At 42.7% G+C, this 15,000-nt stretch overlaps 1 protein-coding gene across 3 annotated transcripts in view; it reads left to right on the forward strand.

Annotated features, from left to right (window-relative positions):
* Nucleotides 1-15,000, forward strand: part of shf (Src homology 2 domain containing F) — a 133,844-nt gene that overhangs the window by 63,299 nt on the left and 55,545 nt on the right. The gene's annotated exons all lie outside the window — the stretch shown is intronic.

The following is a 15,000-nucleotide window of genomic DNA, read 5'->3' on the forward strand; positions in this document are numbered from 1 at the left end:
GAGATGAGTGAGAGTGAGAGAGTGTGTGTGAGATGAGTGAGAGTGAGAGAGTGTGTGTGAGAGTGAAAGTGTGTGTGAGGTGAGATGAGTGAGAGAGTGTGTGTGAGATGAGTGAGAGTGAGAGAGTGTGTGTGAGATGAGTGAGAGTGAGAGAGTGTGTGTGAGAGTGAGAGTGTGTGTCAGATGAGTGAGAGTGAGAGAGTGTGTGTGAGATGTGTGAGAGTGAGAGAGTGTGTGTGATAGTGAGAGGGTGTGTGTGAGATGAGTGAGAGTGAGAGAGTGTGTGTGAGATGAGTGAGAGTGAGAGAGTGTGTGTGAGAGTGAGAGAGTGTGTGTGAGATGTGTGAGAGTGAGAGAGTGTATGCGAGGTGAGATGAGTGAGGGAGTGTGTGTGAGATGTGTGAGAGTGAGAGAGTGTGTGTGAGAGTGAGAGAGTGTGTGTCAGATGAGTGAGAGTGAGAGAGTGTGTGTGAGATGAGTGAGAGTGTGTGAGATGAGTGGAGTGAGAGTGTGTGTGAGATGAGTGAGAGTGAGAGAGTGTGTGTGAGAGTGAGAGAGTGTGTGAGAGTGAGAGAGTGTGTGTGAGATGAGTGAGAGTGTATGTGAGATGAGTGGAGTGAGAGTGTGTGTTAGATGAGTGAGAGTGAGAGAGTGTGTGTGAGATGAGTGGAGGGAGAAAGTGTGTGTGAGATGAGTGGAGTGAGAGTGTGTGTGAGATGAGTGGATGGAGAGAGTTTGTGTGAGATGAGTGGAGAGAGTGTGTGTGAGATGAGTGAGAGTGAGAGAGTGTGTGTGTGAGATGAGTGAGAGTGTGTGTGAGATGAGTGGAGTGAGTGTGTGTGTGAGAGAGTGAGAAAGTGTGTGTGAGATGAGTGGAGTGAGAGTGTGTGTGAGATGAGTGGAGGGAGAGAGTTTGTGTGAGATGAGTGGAGAGAGTGTGTGTGAGATGAGTGAGAATGAGAGTGAGAGAGTGTGTGTGAGATGAGTGAGAGTGTGTGTGAGATGAGTGAGAGAGAGTGTGTGTGAGATGAGTGGAGTGAGAGTGTGTGTGTGAGAGAGTGAGAAAGAGTGTGTGTGAGATGAGTGGAGTGAGAGTGTGTGTGAGATGAGTGGAGTGAGAGAGTGTGTGTGAGATGAGTGGAGTGAGAGTGTGTGTGAGATGAGTGAGAGTGAGAGTGTGTGTCAGATGAGTGAGAGTGTTTGTGTGAGATGAGTGAGAGTGTTTGTGTGAGATGAGTGAGAGTGTGTGAGAGAGTGTGAGAGAGTGTGTGTGTGTGAGATGAGTGGAGTGAGAGTATGTGTGTGTGAGATGAGTGGAGTGAGAGTGTGTGTGTGAGATGAGTGAGAGAGTGTGTGTGAGATGAGTGGAGAGAGAGAGTGTGTGTGAGAGATGAGTGAGAGTGTGTGTGAGATGTGTGTGTGTGTGTGTGTGTGTGTGTGTGTGTGTGTGTGTGTGTGTGTGTGTGTGTGTGTGTGTGTGTGTGTGTGTGTGTGTGTGTGTGTGTGTGTGTGTGTGTGTGTGTGTGTGTGTGTGTGTGAGTGAGAGAGAGTAACAGTTCCTGTCAGTGTAATTGTTGTGTGTATCTGACGGTCCAGATCAGTGTGTTCAGTTCCAGCAGTAAATCACTCGTGAACCGTTTCTAGTGTTTTGTGTTTGTTGTTATTATGTTTTCATATTAATGCAGGGGTTTTTACCATTACAAACCATTACAGGAACTCCAGTGAAAAACAAAACACTTTATACTGATATACTTTCATAAGAACATTAACATATTCAAATATGATATATTAAATTAGCATTATGCATAATGTGGAATATATATGTTTTTTATTTATGGCTGTATGATATCCATTTTATTTAGCAAAAAAATTTTTTTTCTGTTTTAGTGGTTTATTTAAATTATAAATAATTATTTTTAATAATTAAAAAGGTGTCTAACCAATTTCATTCATAATTTCATTCACGCACAACATTCAGACTTACATATGTATGAGTCTTTAATATAATCTATATCACCATTTGATGAAGTGTTTATTCATCCAAAAGTTGCCAAATTCCATGACATTCCTTATTATACAGTAAATTCCATTTTTATGACTGGATTCCATGATTTAGTTTATGCATCGAAGAAATCATATGGCACTAAATGATATATATTATTATGTTAACTATGTTAACAAATCAATATTTTGGAAATTGGAATCTTCGAGGACCCTCGGCTGAATTAATGGAATAATTCACTCATAATTAAAGTCTTTAACGCTTTTATTTTCAAACCAATAAAAAATCCCTCACCAGATTGACTTTGTTCCCTTTCTCTCAGTATGATAATACATCATTCATCTCTCGTTGTTTATGATAATTCATCATTCATCTCTCGTTGTTTATGATAATTCATCATTTATCTGTTGTTGATCAGTCTCGTCTTTGCAACAGGAGACTCTGTAGCTCATTTGTGCTGTCCAAGAGTTGCAGATGGTGTGTGTGTGTGTGTTCGTTCCAGGGTTCGGGAAGCTCTGAGTGTGTTACAGCAGATGGAGGATTATCCAAACAAGCGGACAAATTACCCATAATCCCGTTGTGCTCGGGCCGCGTGAGGGTGGCGGCTCGCCCGGCCTGGAGAATCGGAGCCAGTGGGTCACTCCAGCTCCAGCTTTCATGACAGAGTCGCGTTCATTTGCATGTTTTGTGCAGTGTGCTTTATGGATTCAAGCTGGTTTCATTTTCATCTTCTTCCTTTTTGTTTGCGTTAATTTGCATGCTTTTTTTGTGCTGCGTGATTTATAGATTCAAGCTGTAATGCATCTTAATTTGTGCCTTTTTGCTTTTTTTGTATCTTATTAATTTGCATGTTTTTTTTTGCAATGTTAATTATAGATTCAATGTGCAAAACATTTTATTTTCTTCTCATATTTTTTTGCTTTTTCTATCATTAATATGCATGCTTTTCTGTGCGGTGTGCTTTATTGATTCAATGTCTAATACAGCTTAATGTTCGGCATTTTGCTTTTTTGTATCTTATTAATTTGCATGCTTTTTTGTGCAGTGTGATTTATATATTCGACGTGTCATGCATCTTAATGTTTGGCTTTTTGCTTTTTTGTATCACATTAATTTGCATGCTTTTTTGTGCAGTGTGTTTTATGGATTCAAGCTGTAATGCATCTTAATTTTTGGGCTCTTGCTTTTTTGTATCTTATTAACTTGCATGCTTTTTTGCAGTGTTATTTATAGATTCAATGTGCAATACATTTATTTTTTCTTCTCATATTGGCTTTTTGCTTTTTTGTATCATTAATTTGCATGCTTTTGTGTGCAGTGGTTCAATCTTTAATGCATGTCCATTTTTCTTATCTCATATTCTTGGATTGTTGCGTATTTGACAGGTTAGTTCCTGGAGCTCAACAGGAATTGTTTAGAGGCAAGCACGTTGCAGGCCAGGCTTGAGCCTGTATAGTACGCATGAGCACCAGTGCCGAACATACTTCAAAATCACATGCACTAACCTCTCTTTTCTTCTTCATTTTACAACCGAGAGTTGTTTGAGAGACATTGCTAGTGTGCTTCTCTATAAATGCTGGTGTTCTTCATAAACCCACAGTGTTCACTAATAAATAGCTTTTTATTCCCGCGAAGTGCCATTGACTTAGTTAATTCAATCAGAGCTAAAACACAGAGGAGCTGCGGCTCTCGAGCTCGTTCCTCTTCAGACGGTAAGAGCAGCCGAGGCGTTTGATGCTACTCTGTTTCCAGGAAAAGAAAAGTGATTTAAAAGCTATAAGCATGAGATGCGCTGTAACCCACATCATCACATGAAGAGCAGAATCCCTCACTCGGCTCATTCTCCAGTGTGTGGAAGCAGATCGTGATGAACTGGCTCTTTGACCTGATCCAAGACTCACACTGATCAAACGCTCTTGTGTGATTGTGTAATTGTGTTGCTCTGTTTGCTGCACACTGACTGATGTCGCATCATTGTCTCGATACGACAGTGTGTTGCTCAGAGAGACTGTGTGTGTGTGTGTGTGTGTGTTATTAATGTATGCTGTGAGTGTGTAGATCTTCACACATCAGAGGTTATTGCGAATCTGATAAGCCTAGAAATCATTATTACACAACTCTCTCGTGTGTTTTCTCTGCTTTATTTGAGGATGTTCAGAAGTCAGCAGTGTTTGTCATGATGTCAGTGAAGGGGCGCTCGAGCCTTTTGATGGGGTTTATGAGGAAGAAACTGCAAGTGTGAGGTATGATGTCATAATTGTGGGAAATAAAGTTGCAATTATGTGAAATAGTCACAATTTCTTTGCTGCTTGTTTTACTTTGAGGCTCAAGTGGCTTTCTTACACTCTGAAAAATTCACGAGTTCACACTTACGAATGATCAGAGAATAAATAGTTATGCGTATTTGGCGTGCTGTCCGGGGGGAGGGCTCCGAGCTCGGAAATTGGGCCCGAACCCAGAGTACTCCCCCCGTATCTCTTGGTTAGGAAGATAACCAGGTAAGTGTGAGGAGATGGGGTGGTGGAGGGATGCTGAAAACTGTCAAGGATAATGGGTGAGTCGACTGTGAGTATTTATAGGCCTTTAATCATGCTGATTGAGTGGACCTGTTGATTACTGATTGCTGACAGCTGGTTGGAATGACTTGATTGTTTGATCATTAGAACGTGTTCCTCCCGAACTTTGTTAATAAAACATCATTAAAGCAAAGAATCATGGGTGGAATAAGACCTCACTGCCACACCTTGGCAAATACACACACAAAAAAACATATTCATTGATCTCAAGGCATCTTGAAGTGGAAGAACGATTAATGGGATTTTAAGGGGAACTGAGAGTTCTACTCCTCCTCTTCTGGACAGGAATCAGTGACTTACTGTATCTCAGGAGGAAGAGGAGGAAGTTAGTCTGGAGACACACACACACACACAAACACACTCGCACACACACACACACACACACACACTTACACTCACACACACAGAGACACACACACAGAGACACACACACAGACACACACACACACACACTCGCAAACACACACACACACAGACACACACACACACACACACACACACACACACACACACTCACACACACACGCACTTACACACACACACACACACACACATACAATCACACTCTCACTCTAATAACCACACACACACACACACACACACACACACACACACACACACTCACACGTTGACAGAGCTCCTCTCACACGCGGATGTAAACTGTTGCGTCGCTCCTTCACACTCGTGTTTCTGCTGCCAAGATCTTGTTGTTTTTGGCCATTTGCTGAAATACCAGAGCGATGATGCAGATCTCAGATCTGTGAATGAACGAGCCTCGTCACACTGGAGGAACCGTCACTGCTGGGAAACACACACCTGTGTCTGACCTCAGTCGACCCCTTCTGTTCAGTCTCGGGAGAAACTGCTGAACTGGAGTCAAACTTTTATATTGAGCAGAATTTTTCTGAAAAGAAAAGCATCCAAATGGTTCAAATACCAGTTTTTCTGCTGTGTGTGTGTGTGTGTGTGTGTGGATCATCTCTCCATCATATTATACTGATTTCTGAAGGATCATGTGACACTGAAGACTGGAGTAATGATGCTGAAGTTTAGCTCTGATCACAGGAATAAATTACACTTTACTATATATTCACATAGAAAACAGCTGTGTCACTGTTTCAGTGTGAAAAACACTTTGTGTGAGTGTGTGTGTGTGTGTGTGTGTGTGTGTGTGTGTGTGTGTGTGTGTGTGTGTGTGTGAGTGTGTGTTTGCTGTCTCACTGTTGGCACAATGTCGTCTTCTTTCGGGAAGCGATGAGTGCGACATCACTCGCGTCATCCGTTGATTAAGCCCGGCTGGATGTGGTGTGTGTAGTTGTGGACCAGCTTTAGCAAACACATCATAACTTGAAGCGTTCAGGGAGATCTTGTGTGTTCAGGATGAAAACGACCCGTAGCCTTCATTAGCGGATCTCTCTTCATTAGCGGATCTTTCTTCATTAGCGGATCTCTCTTCATTAGCAGATCTCTTTCATTAGCGGATCTCTCTTCATTAGCGGATCTCTCTTCATTAGCGGATCTCTCTTCATTAGCGGATCTCTCTTCATTAGCGGATCTCTCTTCGTTAGCGGATCTCTCTTCATTAGCGGATCTCTCTTCATTAGCGGAGCTCTCTTCATTAGCAGATCTCTTTCATTAGCGGATCTCTCTTCATTAGCGGATCTCTCTTCATTAGCGGATCTCTCTTCATTAGCGGATCTTTCTTCATTAGCGGATCTCTCTTCGTTAGCGGATCTCTCATCGTTAGCGGATCTCTCATCGTTAGCGGATCTCTCTTCATTAGCGGATCTCTCATCATTAGCATATCTTTTTTCATTAGCATATCTTTCTTCATTAGCGGATCTCTCTTCATTAGCGGATCTCTCTTCATTAGCGGATCTCTCTTCGTTAGCGGATCTCTCTTCATTAGCGGATCTCTCTTCATTAGCGGATCTCTCTTCATTAGCAGATCTCTTTCATTAGCGGATCTCTCTTCATTAGCGGATCTCTCTTCATTAGCGGATCTCTCTTCATTAGCGGATCTCTCTTCGTTAGCGGATCTCTCATCGTTAGCGGATCTCTCATCGTTAGCGGATCTCTCTTCATTAGCGGATCTCTCATCATTAGCATATCTTTCTTCATTAGCGGATCTCTCTTCATTAGCATATCTTTCTTCATTAGCGGATCTTTCTTCATTAGCAGATCTCTCTTCATTAGCAGATCTCTTTCATTAGCGGATCTTTCTTCATTAGCGGATCTTTCTTCATTAGCGGATCTTTCTTTATTAGCAGATCTCTCTTCATTAGCGGATCTCTCTTCATTAGCGGATCTCTCTTCATTAGCGGATCTCTCTTCATTAGCGGATCTCTCTTCATTAGCGGATCTTTCTTCATTAGCGGATCTCTCTTCATTAGCGGATCTCTCTTCATTAGCGGATCTTTCTTCATTAGCAGATCTCTCTTCATTAGCGGATCTTTCTTCATTAGCAGATCTCTCTTCATTAGCGGATCTCTCTTCATTAGCGGATCTCTTTCATTAGCGGATCTCTCTTCATTAGCAGATCTCTCTTCATTAGCGGATCTTTCTTCATTAGCTGATCTCTCTTCATTAGCGGATCTCTCTTCATTAGCGGATCTTTCTTCATTAGCGGATCTTTCTTAATTAGCGGATCTCTCTTCATTAGCGGATCTCTCTTCATTAGCGGATCTCTCTTCATTAGCGGATCTCTCTTCATTAGCAGATCTCTTTCATTAGCGGATCTCTCTTCATTAGCGGATCTCTCTTCATTAGCGGATCTCTCTTCATTAGCAGATCTCTCTTCATTAGCAGATCTCTCTTCATTAGCGGATCTTTCTTCATTAGCGGATCTTTCTTCATTAGCGGATCTCTCTTCATTAGCGGATCTCTCTTCATTAGCGGATCTTTCTTCATTAGCGGATCTTTCTTCATTAGCGGATCTCTCTTCATTAGCGGATCTCTCTTCATTAGCGGATCTCTCTTCATTAGCGGATCTCTCTTCATTAGCGGATCTTTCTTCATTAGCGGATCTTTCTTCATTAGCGGATCTCTCTTCATTAGCGGATCTCTCTTCATTAGCGGATCTCTCTTCATTAGCAGATCTCTTTCATTAGCGGATCTCTCTTCATTAGCGGATCTTTCTTCATTAGCGGATCTCTCTTCATTAGCGGATCTCTCTTCATTAGCGGATCTCTCTTCATTAGCGGATCTTTCTTCATTAGCGGATCTCTCTTCATTAGCGGATCTCTCTTCATTAGCGGATCTCTCTTCATTAGCGGATCTCTCTTCATTAGCGGATCTCTCTTCATTAGCGGATCTCTCTTCATTAGCGGATCTCTCTTCATTAGCGGATCTCTCTTCATTAGCGGATCTCTCTTCATTAGCGGATCTCTCTTCATTAGCGGATCTCTCTTCATTAGCGGATCTCTCTTCATTAGCGGATCTCTCTTCATTAGCGGATCTCTCTTCATTAGCGGATCTCTTCCGAGGTCAGCAGGAACAGTAAATGTTCTCTGGCTGATGTTTGTCCCAGATTCCCGCTGTGAGAGAGCCGGTCTGGGAACGGGCCAGAACACACTCTCTCCCAGCAGAGAAGAGAGATTCGGGATCGAGTGACACACGTTGACATTGTTTAATACGTTGCTTTGCAAGATGTGATGCGTCTCTCTATTAAAGTGTGTTTTCCAGGACGTTAAACACTGGGAATACTGGCTCGTTAAGTTTATGTCGGACACCTGTTGCTCAGTAAACCATTAGGCTGTTTTCCGGATTCTTAGCATTTGGAGCGAGTGGCTGTTTCGGTGTGTGTGTGTGTGTGTGATGTTGGGATTTAATTAAACAGAGCAGCACTGATCAGTGTGAGGTTTAGTTCAGAAGTGTGTGTTTGAGTGAGAAGTGTAAATGCGTTCACTTGCTTGAAGTGTTTCTCCATTAACGTCCGATGACTTGAGTCAGAAGATATAGCAACTATTTTTATCTTATAATCTTTATTATTTTTATTTTGATAATTTATTGCATTGTATTGTAGTATTATTAGCTTTTTATTTTATTTTTTATTTTACTATTTTTTTATTATTTTGTTTTGTTGTATTATTATTTTTTATGTTTTATTTTCCATTTCTGTGTGATAGCAACTTTATTTTATTTTAATTAAAAAAATAAAAAAATCTACGCTTTCTCTCTCTCTAATCCCTCTATCTTATGCCACTCTTAAGCAATGTCTGAAACTGTATGTTGAGCTCTTTGTGTTTGTTTGCCTCTTCCTTATGAATCACTTTTGCTTTGGAAACAAGTTTCTTTGTATAAATCGTCTGCAAAATGAGTAAATGTAAATGTATTTTATTTTGTTTTCATTGCATTGCATTATTTATTTATTTATTTATTTATTTATTTATGTTTTTACTGTAATATTTATTTACTCACTCATTCATTTGTTCGTTCATTCATTCATTTTTAATGAACCTGGTTAAAGGTTTGTGAGATAATGGGACTCCACTTCCTTAATTAACATAAAAGTGGTGAGGAGAATGGTTGCACTACCATTTAAAATATTTAATGTTGCATATTAAATACTGTTTAACATCATTTTAAAAACATAGGGATGAACGATATATCGGCCACCATATCGGTATCGGCCAATATACAGTGGGGAGAACAAGTATTTGATACACTGCCGATTTTGCAGGTTTTCCCACTTACAAAGCATGTAGAAGTCTGTAGATTAGATTAGATTAGATTAGATTCAACTTTATTGTCATTACACAAGTACAGGTACAAGGCAACGAAATGCAGTTTAGGTCTAACCAGAAGTGCAATAGCAGCAAGTGCAGGATATACAGTGGTTCATAAGTGCAGAACATGGATATGTACTGAATAAATATAGAGTTGAATACTATTATAAACAAAAATTTACAGATAGATTGTCCTATGAATATAATATACAGATAACTCTTACTGTGAACAGAATTTACAGCTAGAAATGTACTGAATATAATAATATACAGATGGCTATTACTATAAACAGAATGTTTACAGATAGATATGTACTGAATATAATATACAGATGGCTGTTACTATAAACATAATTTTACAGATAGATATGTACTATGAATATATATACAGATGGCTGTTACTATAAACAGAATGTGAGCATAATATACAGATGGATATTACTATAAACAGAATTTTACAAATAGATATATGTATAAGTTAGGCTAATGAGCAGTATAACAATGGATTTAAAGTAGTGCAAATAAAGTTTGGACAGAAGCTATCCGAGTGAGTGCAGTGGAAAGTAATTGCATATTACAGTTAAGGTACGATATTGCAATGTATAACAGTCGGTACTGTAAATAAACAGTCGGCAGTGCAAATGAGCATATTCCAGTCAAGGTAGTAGTGCAAGATGCATATGTAAACAGTTGTTACTGTAATAACAGTCAGCAGTGCAAATGAACATTATAGTATTGCAAATAACAAAATGGAGGCAGGTGTGAGGAGGGAGAGGAGAGTCAATCAGTATATGAGGGGAGTGGGATCAATGAGGGTTAGAGTTTAATAAAGAGACAGCTCTGGGGAAAAAACTGTTCTTTAGTCTGCTGGTCCTGGTCCGGAGGCACCTGAAACGCCTGCCGGAAGGCAGGAGAGAAAACAGTCTGTGGGCTGGGTGAGAGGAGTCCTTAAGGATGCTGCGAGCTCGATGCAGACAGCGTTTCCTCTGGATGTGCTCGATGGCAGGTAGTGGAGTCCCAGTGATGCGCTGGGCGGTTTTCACCACCCGCTGCAGTGCCTTGCGCTCTGCAACAGAACAGCTCCCATACCACACTGTAGCACAGTTGGTCAGGATGCTTTCTATTGCACAGCGATAGAAGTTCACCAGGATAGTGGAGGAAAGCTGATTCTTCCTCAGTGTCCTCAGGAAGAAGAGGCGCTGGTGAGCCTTCTTGACCAGGCTGGAGGTGTTGGTTGTCCAGGTCATGTCCGCCGAGATGTGGGTCCCCAGGAACTTGAAACTGGAGACACGCTCAACAGCCATTCCATTGATGTAGATGGTGTCGTGTGTGCCTCTTGACACTTTCCTGAAGTCCACGATGAGCTCCTTCGTTTTGGTGGTGTTGAGGAGCTGGTTATTTTCGGTGCACCATGTGGCCAGGTGCTTGATCTCCTCCCTATAGGCAGTCTCATCGTTGTTGCTGATGAGACCAATCACCGTAGTGTCGTCCGCAAACTTGACGATGGAATTAGATCCGTACACAGGCTTGCAGTCGGAGGTGAAGAGGGAGTAGAGGAACGGGCTTAGCACACAGCCCTGTGGTACACCAGTGTTGAGTGTGATGGATGTGGAGCAGTTGGAGCCTGATCGAACATTCTGGGGTCTGTTGGTCAAGAAGTCCAAAATCCAGTTGCACATGGAGGTGTTGAAGCCCAGGTCTCCAAGTTTGGCTATTAACTTAGTTGGGATGACAGTGTTGAATGCTGAGCTGAAGTCAACAAACAGCATGCGTGCATAAGTGTTCTTATTGTCCAGATGTGTGAGCACAGAGTGCAGTGCCATGGAGACTGCATCCTCTGTGCTCCTATTGCTACGGTAGGCAAACTGGTGTGAGTCCAATGTGGATGGTAGAGAGTCTTTTAGGTGTGCCAGGACCAGCCGCTCAAAGCACTTCATTACGATGGGTGTGAGTGCTACAGGGCGGTAGTCATTAAGGCACTTCGGGCTGGAGTGTTTTGGCACTGGCACAATGGAAGTGCATTTAAAGCATGTTGGTACAGTTGCTTGGGCAAGAGACAGGTTGAAAATGTCTGTAAAAACCCCAGCGAGCTGCTCCGCACATGCCCTGAGTACGCGTCCAGGGATGTTGTCTGGTCCAGCAGCCTTGTGCGCGCTGATCCTGCTCAGTGCATTGCAGACATCTGTGGAGGAGAGTGTGATCGGTGGGTGGTCAGCTGAGGATTTGAGCTTGGTGGCAGTTTCTCTGTTGTCTCTTTCAAAGCGAGCATAAAAGTCATTTAGCTCGTTCAGGAAGTTGACATCAGTGGCTGCGGGGGTGGAGTGAGAGGGTTTGTAGTCACTGATGGCCTGAATGCCCTGCCACATGCGCCGAGGGTCAGCGTTGGAAAAGTGTCCCTCTATCTTAAGCTTGTAGCAGTGCTTGGCCTCTTTGATGCCCCTTTTCAGATTTGCTCTGGATGTGCTATAGGCTTGTGCATCTCCTGATCTGAAGGCAGTATTGCGTGTCTTCAATAGGAGTCGCACTTCCCTGTTCATCCATGGCTTCTGATTTGGGTATGTGGTGATCTGCTTCTGGGTTGTAACACTGTCAATGGTGGTATTAATATAATCCAGTACAGAGGAGGTGTAGCAGTCAATGTCCGTGTGAGAGCCACTGGTGGCTTGAGAAGCAAACATACTCCAGTCTGTGTGTAGAAACCTTTCCTGGAGTGAGAAATCTGCCCCCGCAGGCCACACCTTGATGGTCTTCACTGATGGCTTCACGCGATTGATCAGAGGTGCATATTTGGGGGTGAGGAACAAAGAAAGGTGATCTGACTGTCCCAAGTGGGGGAGGGGTGTCGCGACGTAAGCTTCAGCCATGTTTGTGTAAACATGGTCTAAGGTTTTGTTTCCTCTGGTGTGACAGGAAACATGCTGGTGAAATTTCGGTAGCACTGACTTTAAGTTTGAATGATTAAAATCACCCGCAACAATAAACGCAGCTTCCGGGTGAACGGTCTGTTGTTTACTGATGGCTGCGTGAAGTTCTTTCATAGCAAACTTGGCATCAGCATCCGGGGGAATATAGGCTGCAGTTATAATAGTGGAAGTGAACTCCCGCGGTAGATAAAACGGTCTACATTTAACCATGAGAAACTCAAGGTTAGCTGAACAATGTCTCCCAACAATAGCAGAGTTTGTGCACCAAGCTTTGTTAATGTAAATGCACAATCCACCACCTCTGGTCTTACCGGAGCCATGTAATGTTCTATCCGCCCGGAATGTATGGCGTCCCGCTAGCTCAATAGCGTTGTCCGGTATTCCGCTGTTTAACCATGTTTCCGTGAAAATTAGAACATTACAGTTCAAAAGTCTCTTGCTGTATGTGATGTTGAGTCGAATCTCCTCCATTTTGTTCAACAGCGACCGTACATTGGCAAGGAAAATGCTGGGTAAAGAGAGCCGGTGTGGTGTTAGCTTTAGCTTAGCTCTTAGTCCTCCGCGCTTCCCCCGCCTTTGTTTACGATCTCGCCGGCGCCTGCGAGCACTTCCGCCCGGCCGGGCAGAGTGCATAGCCTCGGGTGATCTGGCGATCTCAGGAAGGAGTCGAAGGTTGTCCATAAAACTGTCGGAAATTCGCAAACCAATATCCAAAAGCTCACCTTGGGTGTACGATGTTAAGGCACAACTGTTCTGGACGAACAGACCCGAAATGAGCAAGAAAAATACTGCTAAATTACAGAATCTGGAGAGACCGCGAGCCTCGCGATGTACTCGCGCCGCCATCTTGGATCGATAACCCGATAACTGTAATTTGTATCATATGTACTCTTCAACTGTGAGAGACAGAATCTAAAACAAAAATCCAGAAAATCACATTGTATGATTTTTAAGTAATTAATTAGCATTTTATTGCATGACATAAGTATTTGATACATCAGAAAAGCAGAACTTAATATTTGGTACAGAAACCTTTGTTTGTGTTTCGGGTCGTTGTCATACTGGAAGACCCAGCCACGACCCATCTTCAATGCTCTTACTGAGGGAAGGAGGTTGTTGGCCAAGATCTCCCGATACACGGCCCCATCCATCCTCCCCTCAATACGGTGCAGTCGTCCTGTCCCCTTTGCAGAAAAGCATCCCCAAAGAATGATGTTTCCACCTCCATGCTTCACGGTTGGGATGGTGTTCTTGGGGTTGTACTCATCCTTCTTCTTCCTCCAAACACGGCGAGTGGAGTTTAGACCAAAAAGATCTATTTTTGTCTCATCAGACCTCATGACCTTCTCCCATTCCTCCTCTGGATCATCCAGATGATCATTGGCAAACTTCAGACGGGCCTGGACATGCGCTGGCTTGAGCAGGGGGACCTTGCGTGCGCTGCAGGATTTTAATCCATGACGGCGTAGTGTGTTACTAATGGTTTTCTTTGAGACTGTGGTCCCAGCTCTCTTCAGGTCATTGACCAGGTCCTGCCGTGTAGTTCTGGGCTGATCCCTCACCTTCCTCATGATCATTGATGCCCCACGAGGTGAGATCTTGCATGGTGCCTCAGACCGAGGGAGACTGACCGTCATCTTGATCTTCTTCCATTTTCTAATAATTGCTCCAACAGTTGTTGCCTTCTCACCAAGCTGCTTGCCTATTGTCCTGTAGCCCATCCCAGCCTTGTGCAGGTCTACAATTTTAGCCCTGATGTCCTTACACAGCTCTCTGGTCTTGGCCATTGTGGAGAGGTTGGAGTCTGTTTGATTGAGTGTGTGGACAGGTGTCTTTTATACAGGTAACGAGTTTAAACAGGTGCAGTTAATACAGGTAATGAGTGGAGAACAGGAGGGCTTCTTAAAGAAAAACTAACAGGTCTGTGAGAGCCGGAATTCTTACTGGTTGGTAGGTGATCAAATACTTATGTCATGCAATAAAATGCAAATTAATGATTTAAAAATCATACAATGTGATTTTCTGGATTTTTGTTTTAGATTCCGTCTCTCACAGTTGAAGAGTACCTATGATAAAAATTACAGACTTCTACATGCTTTGTAAGTGGGAAAACCTGCAAAATCGGCAGTGTATCAAATACTTGTTCTCCCCACTGTATGTACATTTTTAATGTTATCATTATTATAGACGCTTCATGACGCTGGTGTGTAGTAATGACGCTGGTGTGTATTAAAGACGCTGGTGTGTAGTAATGACGCTGGTGTGTATTAAAGACGCTGGTGTGTATTAATGACGCTGGTGTGTAGTAATGACGCTGGTGTGTATTAAAGACGCTGGTGTGTATTAATGACGCTGGTGTGTATTAAAGACGCTGGTGTGTATTAAAGACGCCGGTAATGAATGCTGATCTCTGAGTGTTATTGGCATGGCAGCAGTGATATAACCTCAGTCTCAGAGCTGTGAGCTAAAATCATTATTCCTAATCTCTGCTGGAGTCACACTAATGCCGCATCAATCTCCGGGTTAAACTCGCTCAGCCGGAGTGTGTTTGAGTCGCTTTTACAGTTTCAGTTTCTCCTGAAGATCTGAACAGACTCAGCTTTGATGATGAACATGATGGAAACATTAACGTGATGCACAGATTGAAGGATCTGCTTCATGCATGAGGGTGTGTGTATGGTTTAGTGTGTGTCTGGCTGGGTTAGTGTGTGTCTGGCTGGTTTAGTGTGTGTGTGGCTGGGTTAGTGTATGTCTGGCTGGTTTAGTGTGTG

Source organism: Rutilus rutilus, assembly GCF_951802725.1.
Source record: "Rutilus rutilus genome assembly, chromosome: 5".
In the NCBI taxonomy this organism is placed as follows: domain Eukaryota; kingdom Metazoa; phylum Chordata; class Actinopteri; order Cypriniformes; family Leuciscidae; genus Rutilus; species Rutilus rutilus.